Source organism: Ictidomys tridecemlineatus, chromosome 11 (assembly GCF_052094955.1).
Source record: "Ictidomys tridecemlineatus isolate mIctTri1 chromosome 11, mIctTri1.hap1, whole genome shotgun sequence".
Lineage (NCBI taxonomy): Eukaryota > Metazoa > Chordata > Mammalia > Rodentia > Sciuridae > Ictidomys > Ictidomys tridecemlineatus.
In genome coordinates, this window is record NC_135487.1 from 61950232 (window position 1) to 61963585 (window position 13354).

Consider the following 13354-nt stretch of genomic DNA (forward strand, 5'->3'; position numbering starts at 1 on the left):
GGTGACACCATCAGCAAAAATATGCCAGCAGTACCACAATTCGCTGCACCAGACGATAGTTCACAATGCATGCAACTGATATATAGTCCAGGCAAGTTCTGCAGGCAGTTCAAATCGGAGGAGTCTATCAATATGTCCATTTCCTCCCAAAGTAAATCAAGTCCTTGATTGAGCATTACTTGTTGAGTTATATTCATTGATGCATCAGTTTATACAGTTTACTGTGGTAGCTATCATAGAAGCTGTAGTTTGGTTTTCTTTGTCTTCACCGGCACTGGGATGGAGATGGGAATTCTGGCAATGATGTTAAAGAGACATTATCCTGAACAGAATTATTAAATATGATGAAAAGGAAAAGTGAAAGTAAACAAACAGATCTGTTAATCACCTTTAAAAACAATAGTAAGCAAACAGATCTGTTAATCACCTTTGAAAACAATCATTAACAGCTGTTTACCTAATTAGATTAAACCACTTAAATCACGTGAATAAAAAAAAAATTCGGATCCATTTTTTCATGAGCGCTCCTCATATAAAAATATGGACATACACACATACTGACATGCAACACAAAACAGTGCATACATAACATACAACATACAAGACAATAATAACGGCCTTGTAGCTTTACCTAGGTAAAATCTCCATTGCAATGTTTAAAAACTCCACAGTCAAAAAATAAAACACAGTCAAAAAACAAAACTGATCAGAAAAACATTAACCTAGGTTTGTATGAGCTCAAAAAATAAAATAGAACTACGATGTGGGAAAAATGCAATAATAAAATAGATATTGAAAAAAAAGGCACCGTGGTTAATCACTGTCGCAGATGTAAGAATAGCCAAGCTGGAGCTCTGGATTTCAGCTGTTATGGATTTCAGTCAAATCATCTTCTTTTTCTGTAGAAATTGTTTTGGTTAACCTCTCTGGAATCCAAATCGGCTGCTGTTCTCCCTGTGGGAACACACAAACGGAACCCCGACTCCAGACAATAACTGGATCGGGACCTTTCCATTGTCCTGTTAGAATATCTTTCCAAAGTACCTTAGGCTTATGTACATTTTTCGGATACATATGTCTTTCCGCAGCACTAAGTCCTGATGAATCCAAATTTAGAAAGTTTAGAGTAAAAAGAGTTATTTTAAGTTTATCTTTGGGGGATATATACCCCTTTCCAATTCCCTCTTTTTGCTTTAATAGGTACGTTTTAATAGTTTGATGAGCTCTTTCAACTATGCCTTGTCCCTGTGGATTGTATGGGATTCCTGTTATATGAGTAATACCAAATGATGAGCAAAATTGTTTAAAAGATTTAGACGTATAACCAGGACCGTTATCAGTTTTTAACTGTTTAGGAACACCCACAGTGGCAAAATTTTGTAAGCAATGAGCTATAACATCTTTAGTTTTTTCTCCAGCATGAAGGGAGCCCATCAAAAATCCGGAAGAAGTATCAACTGTAACATGTAAATATTTTAATTTTCCAAATTCTGGCAAGTGTGTGACGTCCATCTGCCAAATATGGTTAGGTATCAGTCCTCTAGGATTGACTCCAAGATTAACTTGTGGTAAAAAGGTCACACAATTTTGACATTGTTTTATTATATGCCTGGCTTGTTCCTTAGTTATTTTAAAACGCTTTTGTAAAGTATTAGCGTTAACATGAAACCTTTTATGAAAATTTGTAGCTTCTTCTACAGTAGAAAAAATATGTATATCATGTGTAGTTTTATCTGCTAAATCATTGCCCAAACTAAGGGCTCCAGGCAATCCTGTATGTGCCCTGATATGTCCTATGAAGAATGGATCTTTTGGGCTGGGGATGTGGCTCAAGCGGTAGCGCGCTTGCCTGGCATGCGTGCGGCCCGGGTTCGATCCTCAGCACCACATACCAACAAAGATGTTGTGTCCGCCGAGAACTAAAAAATAAATATTAAAAATTCTCTCTGTCTCTGTCTCTCTCTCTCTCTCTCTCTCTCTCTCTCTCTCTCTCTCTCTCTCTCTCTCCTCTCTCACTCTCTCTTTAAAAAAAAAAAAAAAAAAAAAAAAAAAAGAATGGATCTTTTCTATCCCAGATTAGACTTTGTATAGTGGAAAACAAAGAGAAAACAGTAGAGGAAGGGGAAATCCTACCAGCATCTTCAAGGGATGTTATAGCATTAACTACATACTGGCTATCAGAGAATAAATTAAATACAGAATCTTTGAACATCACAAAAGCTTGTAGAACTGCATTAAGCTCTACCTTTTGAGCTGACTGTTTGGGAACTAAAAATGTAAAAGTTTGATCAGGGGTAACTACTGCAGCTGTACCATTATTAGACCCATCAGTGAATATATTTGGAGCATTCATGATAGGTGTTTTTCTTGTCATTTTAGGAAAAACTACAGGATGCTTAGACCAAAAAGACAACAAAGGATTAGATGGTAAATGATTATCAAATGAAACATTCGATTTACACATGATTATTGCCCAAGTATTTAATTCATTAGCTAACTCATCAATTTGCTCCATAGTATATGGAGTAATAATTTTATTGGGAGAAATTCCAAACACTGTCTTTGCTGCTCTTATACCTTTGAGTATTAATTGTCCTACAGCCTCAGGATACCTAGTAAGAATAGTGTTAGGAGAATAAGATAAATGTATCCACAATAATGGACCTTCCTGCCAAAATACTCCTGTAGGAATATTTCTTGTTGGTAGTACAATAAATAATAAAGGCAAACTTATATCAATTCTATCTAAATGCATATTTTCCATATATGTCTCAATAATTTTTAATGCCTTTCTAGCTTTAGGAGTTAACATTCGGGGTGAATTTGGATCTGATGGACCTTTTAGAATATCAAATAAAGGTCCCAACTCTCCTGTTGGTATGCCTAGATAAGGCCTTATCCAATTTATATCTCCCAACAACTTTTGAAAGTCATTAAGTGATTTGAGTTGATCTACTCGTATTTGAATTTTAGGTGGACGGACCATGGTTGAGGATAATAGAACTCCTAAATAATTAATTGGAAAATTTAATTGTACTTTGTCTATTCCTATCTCTAGATTATAATTTTTTAACAAGTTTGTAAGTGTGGCATAACATTCCAGCAATGTGTTTTTATCTTTATGTGCCAATAATACATCATCCATATAGTGAAATATTTTTAGTTCAGGATTTTGATTTCTAAGTGGCTGGATAGCTTTATTAACATATATTTGACACATAGTTGGACTGTTAGCCATTCCTTGAGGGAGTACTTTCCATTCATATCTCTCATCAGGACCTTCATGATTTAATGCAGGGATAGTAAATGCAAAACGTGGACTATCCTCGGCATGAATTGGAATCGAAAAAAAGCAATCTTTAATGTCTATAGCTAAAACATGCCACGTTTTTGGTAAAGCAGACAATTGAGGAATCCCTGATTGAGCAGGTCCCATAATGACCATTTCATTATTAATTGCTCTTAAATCTTGTAATAATCTCCATTTACCCGATTTCTTTTTGATAACAAAAATGGGAGTATTATGGGGAGATACGGAAGGTTGTAAATGTCCTTCCGCTAATTGTTGTTTGACCAGATCATGGGCTACTTGTATCTTTTCTTTAGTCAGGGGCCACTGAGGAACCCACACTGGTCTTTCTGATTTCCAAGTAATTTTGATTGTCTCAGTGGCCCTTTCTGAAAATCCAACCCATGTCTGTCTGTTCCTTGATCTATTTGAATTGGCGCTGCTATACCTTGTTCTTGTTTTCCTAATCTTTTTTCTTTCCTGATACCTTGTCTAGCCCTAGTAGTGGGCACATTAGGATTGATGTTATTTGTTAACATCAAACCTAGTTGATCTAGGACATCTCGTCCCCATAAATTAATAGGAAGGTGATCCAAAACATATGGCTGTATAGTTCCTTCACATCCTTCAGGATCCTTCCAATCTAATACCATAGCACTTCTATGGGGATTAGTCGCCACTCCTAGGCCTCGAAGCATTTGAGTGGCTTGTTGTAATGGCCAATGTTTTGGCCATTCTTGAAGAGATATGATGCTAAGGTCAGCACCTGTGTCCAGCAGTCCATTAAAGTCACGACCCTGAATATTTAGTTTTAACATTGGGCGAGAATCTAAATTTAAAGACAACATAGCCCAATCTACACCTGTGGAGCCTAATCCCTTGGAACCTCTTTCTACATTAAGACTAGAGAACTTATTATGTAGGCTGGGTAGTATTAACAACTGTGCTATTCTATCTCCAGGTGAAATTACTGATATACCTCCTGGAGAACTAGCTATAATTTTTATTTCACCTACATAATCGGGATCAATTACCCCAGGACTTATCATAAGTCCTTTTAATGTAGATGAACTACGTCCCAACAATAAGCCTACTGTTCCTTGGGGAAGAGGTCCTTTTACTCCTGTGGGAATGATTTGAACTCCCATCTCTGGAGTTAATACTGCTCTGGCAGAGGCGCAGATGTCCAACCCTGCGCTCCCTCGGGTTTGTCTGATGAGGGATTTAATGGACAATGTGTCCTGGGCACCACCCTGATGGGGTTTCTGGGTTCCTCCACTGCCCCGCATATTTGTGGTTGTGGGCCCCGGAGCATTGGGCCCCCCGGTCCGTTTTTTGGCAATGAAGCCTGGTGCCTTTCTCCACGATATCGTGGGTAAATACCTGATCCTTGTCCGTTTTTTGATAAGGGAGTACCTTCTATGGTGGTTTGAGAACGGCATTCATTAGCCCAATGTCTCCCTCTACGGCATCGTGGGCAAATACCCGGTATTCTATTCCTTTGATTTCTAGTTTTGTTAAACCCTCCTCTTATGGGGCAACTCCTTTTAAAATGTCCTGTTTGTTCACAATTATAGCATGTTTCTAGCCTGGCATCTAAAGCCTGTTGTACTGCAGCTGCCAAGACTTGCCCTTGTTCATTAACATCTCTACATAATTTAATATATGTGTTTAAATCTTCATGTCTCCATGGTCTAATAACCTCTCTGCAGCAACGATTTGCTTGGTCATAAGCCAGTTGTTTTATTAATGGCATTGCTTGTTCTGTGTCACCAAAAATTTTGGCAGCCGTTTGAATAAGCCTATCTACAAAGTCAGCGTAAGGTTCATTAGGTCTCTGTATTACCTTAGATAGCTGACCTTGTAAATCTCCATGTCCTTGTAAAGTCTTCCATGCCCTAACTGCGTCTGCAGCAATCTGTACATATACAGCAGGATCATATTCCATTTGTTGCTGCTGACCCTCATAAGGTCCCTTTCCTAATAACATTTCAAGACTTCTTTGAGGGTAACCGGCTGCTGCATTTCGCCTAGCTGTCTCCATGCAAAATTCCTCATTGGCAACCTTCCATAACAAATATTGTCCTCCATTTAGCACAGATTTACACATGCTAGCCCAATCTGCTGGCGTCATGTCCAAGTTAGTAATGGACTCCACCATGCTTACCGTGAAGGGGGCTTGAGGACCATAGGTTGTTACAGCCTCCTTTAACTGCTTTACTGTGTTAAATTCTAAAATACGGTGAATTCGCCGCCCTCCTGCCTGTTCAAATACAGGGCATGCTAATCTTTGAGGTCCTGTCTCAGGATCCCATCTATCAACTACGGGGTTTGAGGGCCACTCAGCTGTCTCCATCGGTGGGGCTGTTGGTTGAATTACACCCTCTGGTAAAACGGAGTTAGTGACAGCCTCTTGTTGTGGCCTTTTTTCTAATAACCCCTTTTCCTTTAAATTTTCTCCCTTTCTCTGACTAGCTCGAGAGACCTTCTCTTTTGCTTGACCTAAAATGTCTTCCTCCATGGTCTGAATCTCTAACAATTTACTTAACACTTTTTCGGCTTCTTTTTTAATAATTTCTAATCTTCTATAAAGATAACGCAACCCAATAAGATAACACAAAACAAAACCACAACTGAATGAAACAAAAACTGAATAAAAATTCACTGTATCAATTTTCTCTTTCTCGGGGCTAACAAACTTCAAACCTTGAGCCAACCATTTTTCCCAGTTTGCCTGAGAAATTTCTAGGGATAGGCAGCTTGAAACAAAAACGAAATAAATCAAAACAAGAACACATTGTTTTTTGAAATGGTCACCCATTCTCTCGCCTTCCCTCAGGGGGGAGCGATTTTACTCACCTCCAAATTTCAGACGTTCCGCGTACGGGCCACCAAAATGCCAAGGCCAATATCTCGGCTTGGCACCAGAATCACGAGGCACTCACAGCTTTGTAGGTTCAAACAGCAATTCTTTATTCCCGCTGTCACACCGCCTCCACACAGGTCCAGGGGCAAACACGTTCTGCCGTCTCCCGCACCAACCACCTACTCCACGAGGCTATCTCCAAATCCCATTTTAATCTCACGAGAACTCAACGGGAACAAGCAGCAGGAACACCCTAATCCCAGCAATAATCTTCAACTTCCAACTTCCCTAAAACCCATTATCTTAAACTGGCAACGCCTTAAACTCAAGGAGCCGGTTACTTCCTCAAACCTGATCAGCTCTAAACCCGAATCCGCCTTGGTCCTTGAGCAAGGTCACCTTATTAAAGCATGCATGCAATGTTCCATCAAATGTCCTCTAAGCAGCATGGGGTACGCTTGGCAAGGAAATTTCGATGCGTCATTCCTACTTGGTAATGGCCCTCAGCATATATGTGTTTGTCTTATGTAGACTTTATTATGTTGAGAGTATGATCCTTTTGTATCTAATTTATTCAGGGCTGTTATCATAAGGGAATGTTGAATATTACTAAAGGCCTTTTATTTATCTATTGAGATGATTGTGTGATTTTTGTCCTTGATTTTATTTATGTGCTATATTATATTTATTGATTTGTGTATGTGGAACCATTCTTGCATCCCTCAAATGAAACAAACTCGATGATAGTGTATGATCTTTTTAATGTGCTGTTAAATTCAATTTGCATGTATTTTGTTGAATATTCTCACATCTATGTTCATCAAGGATATTGGTTCATGCTTTTTCTTTTTTTTTTTTTTTTTTGGTAGTACTGGTGATTGAACCCAGGGACATTCTACCACTGAGCTACATTCCTAGTCCTTTTAATTTTTTTATTTTGCGACTGGGTCTCACTAAGTTGTTGGGCCTTGAACTTGTGATCCTTCTGCCTCAGCCTCCTGAATTGCTGGGATTACAGGTGTGCACCACCATGTCTAGTTAGTTTTTTAGTGTTCTTGTCAGATTTTGATAGCAGGGTAATACTGGCTTTGTAGAATAAGTTTGGAAGTGTTCCTGCCCTTTATAGTTTATGGACTAGCTTGAGGAATATTAGTGTTTATTCTTTTTTAAAAGTCTGATAAAATTTAGCAGTGAATTCATCTTGTTCTGGACTTTCCTTTGTTGGGACACTTTTTATTACTGCTTCAATATCATCATTTGTTATTGCTCTATTTTTTTTTTATTTTTATATCCTCTTGGTTCAATTTTGAAAGGGCCTACGTTTCCAGAAATTTGTCTATTTCTTCTAGATTTTCCAATTTGTTAACATAACTTTTCAAAATATCCCCCCCCCAAAAAAAAATATATATATATATAAAATTTTGTGTATGTGTATGGTGGTACTGGGGATTGGAATCAGGTGTGCTCTACTACAGAGCTCTACATTTCAAGCCGTTTTATTTTTTATTTTGAGACAGGATCTCACTAAATTGCCAAGGCTGGGCTCAAATTTGTGATCCTCCGCCTCAGTCTCCTGAGTACCTGAGGTTATAGGTATGTGCCACTGCTCCTGGCTTTCTTCAGTGACTCATTATTCAATACTATGTTGTTCAATTTTCATGTGCTTGTATTTCTGCCTCTCTTTTTTTTCGGGGCTGGGGGAGGAGTACCAGGAATTGAATTCAGGGGTACTTGGCCACTGAGCCATATTCCCAATCCTATTTTGTATTTTATTTAGAGACAGGGTGGGATTACAGGCATGCACCATGGTGCTCGGCCATAATTTCTGCAGCTTCTCTTGCTGCTGATTTTGTTTCCTTCCACTGTGATCAGATAAGATGTAAGAAATTATTACATTTTTTTGAATTCGTTAAGACTTGCTTTATAGAATAATAAACTGTTTTGGGAAGAGTTCCATGGACTGATGAAAAGAATGTGTGTTATGCAGCTCTTGGGTGGAATATTCTATAGATGTCTATTAAGTCCATTTGATCTATCATATAACTTAAATCTGATGTTACTTTGTTGATTTTTTTGCCTAGATGATCTATTTATTGGTGATAGTAGTATATTGAAGTTTCCCATGTTATTTATTGGGGCCTATTTTACTTTTGATTTCTACTGGTATTTGTTTTATGAAATTTGATGTTCTGATGTTAGTACATATGTATTTATAATTGTTATATCTTATTCCTTGATCAGTAGGTAGTGACCTTTTTTGTCTCTTAACTGATTTTGTCTAAAAGTCTATTTTGTCATATATAACTACAGCTGCTCCTACTTGCTTTCAAATTCCATTTGCTTGGAATATCCTTTTGTATACTTTCACTTTGCAGGTTAGGTAAGTGTCTTATGTGCAGCTATGTTAGTCAACTTTTTTTTTGCTGTGACCAAAATATCTGGCATAAACAACTTGAGGAATAAATGTTTATTTTGGCTTATAGTTTCAAAGGTTTCAATTCAGGGTTGGACAGTTTTGTTGCTTTGGGCCTGAGATGAGGCAGAACACCATGGTGGACGGGCATGGCAGAGAAAATCTGCTCAGTTCTTGGAGTGGTGGTGATGGTGGAGGAATTGGATAGAAAATAAACCCTTCCAGGACACGCTCCCAGTGACCTGCTTCCTCCAACCACATCCCAATTACTTACAGTTTTTATATCCTTCTAGTAGTCCATTTAAATTATTAACCCATCAAACAGATTAATCTCCTAATAAGATATTGTCTTCATGATCCAATCATTTCCCTAAAGCACCACACCTGGACATGGCTATTTTAGGGACTACATCTTAAACAGACGAATTGTGGAGAGAAATTCTAGATTCAAACTGTAATAGCAGTGTATTATTGGGTCTTGTGTCCCCTGCTCTATCCCAGACAGGGTCTTGGTTTTTAATCCATTCAGATGGTCTGTGTCTTTTAATTGGAGAATTAAGACCATTCACATTCAGAGTTATTGAAAGTTATATGCTCATTTATATGCTATATGCTTAGTTAATGCTTTTTGTGGAAGGTATTTTCTTCTTCTTTGATTCTGAAGGCTAACCGTGCTGGGTATAGTATTTTTGGTTGGCAATTATTTTCTTTCAGGACTTGAAATGTGTTATTTCATGCACTCCTGGCCTTCAGAGTTTCTGGTGAGAAATCTTCTGTTAGTCTAATGGTTTTGTCTTGAAATGTGATTTGGTGCTTCTCTTTCGTAGCTTTTAATATTATTTATTTCTTCTGTACTTTTGGCAATTTAACTATAATATGTTGTGTATATGTTCTTTTCTGGTTATGTCTATTTGGAGTTCTAAATGCCTTCTATACCTGGATATCCAAGTCTTTCTTAGGATATGGGACATTTTCTGCTATTATTTCACTGACTATATTTTCTGTATCCATGGATGCTTGATCTTTTAGTGCTGTCCCAGAGATCTTGTATGCTCTCTTCATTCATCCATTCTTTTTTTCTTTCTTTAGTACTATGAACATTAGGAAATGACAGATTACCTTGTTTGTTCTTATTTCTTGTCCATCTATGTTGATATTTGCACATCTGTTGGGGTCAGTATCTCTTCTGTTTTTATGTGGTGGCTTTATGGTATGCATTTTTCTTAAGCCAGTGTGACTGCAGTGGTTTGTCATACAGTATGTTTATTTCTAATCTGACTCCATAGTGTAATCTCCCTGTAGCTTGTTTGGTCGTGATTTGTGGATTAGGGCACAGAGCATACCATATTGAATTTGAAAAGATACACTATCTCTGCAAGACTTGTAAGAGTGGGGAATTCTTGTACTTCAGATAGATATGGTATAGACAGCAGAGTATATGGGATGTGACTCTGGGCATTTCAATTTTGGAAGTGGTAGCCTCTATCTGGAGTTGGGGTTTTCCACAAGTACTGTTGATGGCAGTAGAACTATTATTTGAAAGTGATTCTGATACTGATTTTTTCAGTGTTGTTGAAGAGCCTGAAGCTCCTGTCTTCTTATTGGAGACTAGACTTGGAATGACAACTTCTCCTCTGTGGGACTCATCTTCAGATATAATAGCCCTGCATGATCTGACCAGGTGTGGCTAAGAACGATATAGAGGATCCATATAGATGTAATGACATTTTGTTTGTCTTCTCTAATATAACTGTAGGAATAACACAGAGTACAGTCCAGGATACAGTCCCCAGCCTTCCTTATCTGTGCACACCTAGTATGGGAGGTCAGTTGAGAGCTTATGTCCCCCTTTTCTTTAAGCAGAAGTGTCTGCCAGGATCTTAGCAGGACTGGGTTATGGTTGGTGCTGGGCTTAATTCCTCTCATCTGAGCTGGGAATGTTGTCAGAGACATCAGCACTTCCCTGATGCATCTGAATCCCTGGGTTCAATTCTCAGCACTGGAAAAAATAAGAGAGAGAAAGAGAGAAATAATTAAAACTACCTAAAAACAAAAAGACAACGGATAGGGAAAATGATATTAAAAATAAAAGGGAAAAACATGAGAAAGAAAAAAAGGAAAAATTAAAAATGAAACAAAAGTAAGAAAAAAAAGATAGAATAGAGAACAACAACAACAAACTCCTCCAAGGCACTGAAACATGTTTCTTACTAGGACTTCTAAGGTTGGAATTCACCAGGTATGGGGATAGTAGTGTGGTTCAACTACTGCTTGCTATGGTTCCTCTCAGCTCTTGCCAAGTGACTTTGGGGTGGTATCCAGGTTGTGCCCTGGGTATCTTGCTGAATAGGTGGAGGCAGAGTGTTGATCTTGAAGGAGTACATATATTCTCTCACAAGGCTTTTAGTCTGTGCACCTGGGGGCATGGCGATTGTTGGAACCACAACAAGCCCCTCTCCTCAGCTGAATTTTGGCAGAATGTGGTCTGTGCCAGGTGTATGTTTGCTTCTGAGGGTTTTAGTCTTTGTGCTGGGTGGCCTGGTGAATGGCAAAACTGTAGCGGATCCCCAGAATTTCTCCAAGGGTAGGGGGAGCAATTGAACCACTGAGTTCTGAACTGAAAGGGATGATACAAGGACTTGGCAGTCAGCTAGCCTTCATCCTGGCACCTTCAGACCTGGTCATGCAGAAGCACATTTGATTGGTTTTGTTCATGTTGTAGAGGTCAGAATTGCTGAACTGCTGTGCCCTCCACTCCTTCTAGTTGCAGCAGGGTAGAAACACTCCCCTAAGCTTCACTTGTCTAATGTCGCCACTGCCCATCTAGTCAGTGCAGCAAATGTCCACTGGAACCCTGACATGTGATTATGCCAGATTTTCTGACTCCCAGAGCAGTTTGGTCTCTGACAATAGGGCCCATCTCAAGGGCTCCTGGCTAAAGCACTGTTTGCTGAGGGGTGGATGAATTTCTTCTCTAAAGCTAACTTGTAATGCATAGTCCTTGTCACCTAGTTATTTACGTTGTTTGTCTGTAGGGTGCTGTCCTCTGTGCCATATTGCAACTTTTTCTCTTTCACCTTTACTCCCTTGGACGGGAGAGTCCCCTTTCCCCAGCTGAGCTTCCAGACACTGGGAATTCTCTTGTTGTGTTATTATCCCTACTCTCTGGCTTTCACCAGGTTTTGTTTCCTTTGCTGTCAATTTACAATGCTCACCCATAGCCACTAACCCCAAAAGCAGTTACACAACTGTTGCTTTGTTTCCATCCCCTGGGAGGAGAAAACTAGTACTGGGTGTCACTATTATGCTATCTTGAGCCTTCAGGGTTTTTTCTTTGTAGTCTTTTAAAATTTAGAATAGTTCCTTAGCCTTTTGAGAGACATCCTTGAATTTGAGTTTTTTTTTTTTTTTTGATGTTTCTTCATGTTAGAGACAGGTTGTGCATTTTGGGAAGGAGAATTACATTAAGTACTACTGTGTCCTCAGTGTACCACAGTCAGAAGGTGCTTGATGTTAGTTTGTCTCGTTATTTATGATATTAATTTTTATCTCTTGTCTAAAGTGGAGTCCACCAGTCTTTTCACTGCAAAGGTATTCTATTTTCCTTTGTAATTAATAAATAATGGTGGGGAGATAATTTGAGATTATGAAAATATCCTATTCCCTTACTCACAATCCACACATCTATCATCTGTTGATATATCTTGCTTGAATCAATTTTTCCTATGATGGTTGCAAAATGAGGTTTTCCCAATATCATCATTCTTTATATATTTCTTAGAAAACATTCTATTTTAAAAAGCTGTCATTACTTATTTACTTATTTATTAGCATGAGTACATTATTTCTTATTTTATTCAATGGGTTGTAAGCTAGAACTATAATTGATTTTGATGCTCAAATTTTCTGAGATTTGGCCTGTGGGAATCCTGTTGGCTCTTTCAATGTGGCTTCCATCATTTAACAGAGCAATTCCTTACTTTCTGGCACAAGATGTTCTAGGCTCATCTTATGTCTTCCTTTTCCCAGGCCCAGATCTCAACAAGATCTCTAAGGAACTCTGATTTTTTAAAATTATATTTCAAATTCAAGTTCTGTTATGAGTTGTACTCTTTCATTGCTACTGGAGTTTTATTATTTCTAGGTCTTTTCAGTGATAACATTAGAAAAACATGTTTATGCTGGGCATGGTGGTACATGCCTGTAACCCCAGCAACTCAGAAGGTAGAGGCAGGAGGATTGCAAGTTCAAAGCCAGCCTCAGCAATTTAGTGAATCCCTAAGCAACTCAGTGAGACCCTGTCTCTAAATAAAATACAGAAAAGATATGACTCAGTGATTAAGTGCCTCTGGGTTCAATCCCTAGTACCAAAAGCAAATAAACAAAACAAAGAAAAACATGTTTATTAGAAATGATGAATTCATAATTATGCTTCATTCTCATCTCAAGGTTATTCCTTGGATTTTCTATAAAAATATTTACTTTGAAATTTATTCAAATAAATACTCATTTACTTAGTCCTGTAGTTTATACCAACCAGTTTCAGTATTGCTATATCCATAAATACTCTGAAAAATAAACCTATTGAGAAGAGTTCAGGATCTGAATGTATCATTTCGTTTTTAGATTGTGTGTGTGTGTATGTGTGTATAAATTATATAGAGTTGAAGTTTTGTATTCACAAGTTACTTGGAATAGTTTTTTCCTACTTCCCTCTACCTCAGGTGACTATGCGCTTCAATTGAAATACTGTTGAGTCCATTTGCTTCTGTTTGTTTTTTCCTCA

The 13354-nt window shown here is 38.2% G+C and overlaps 1 protein-coding gene across 3 annotated transcripts in view; it reads left to right on the forward strand.

Moving 5' to 3' along the window:
• The window catches only part of Gipc2 (GIPC PDZ domain containing family member 2), a 94313-nt gene that overhangs the window by 39437 nt on the left and 41522 nt on the right, over window positions 1–13354 (forward strand). The window lies entirely within an intron of this gene.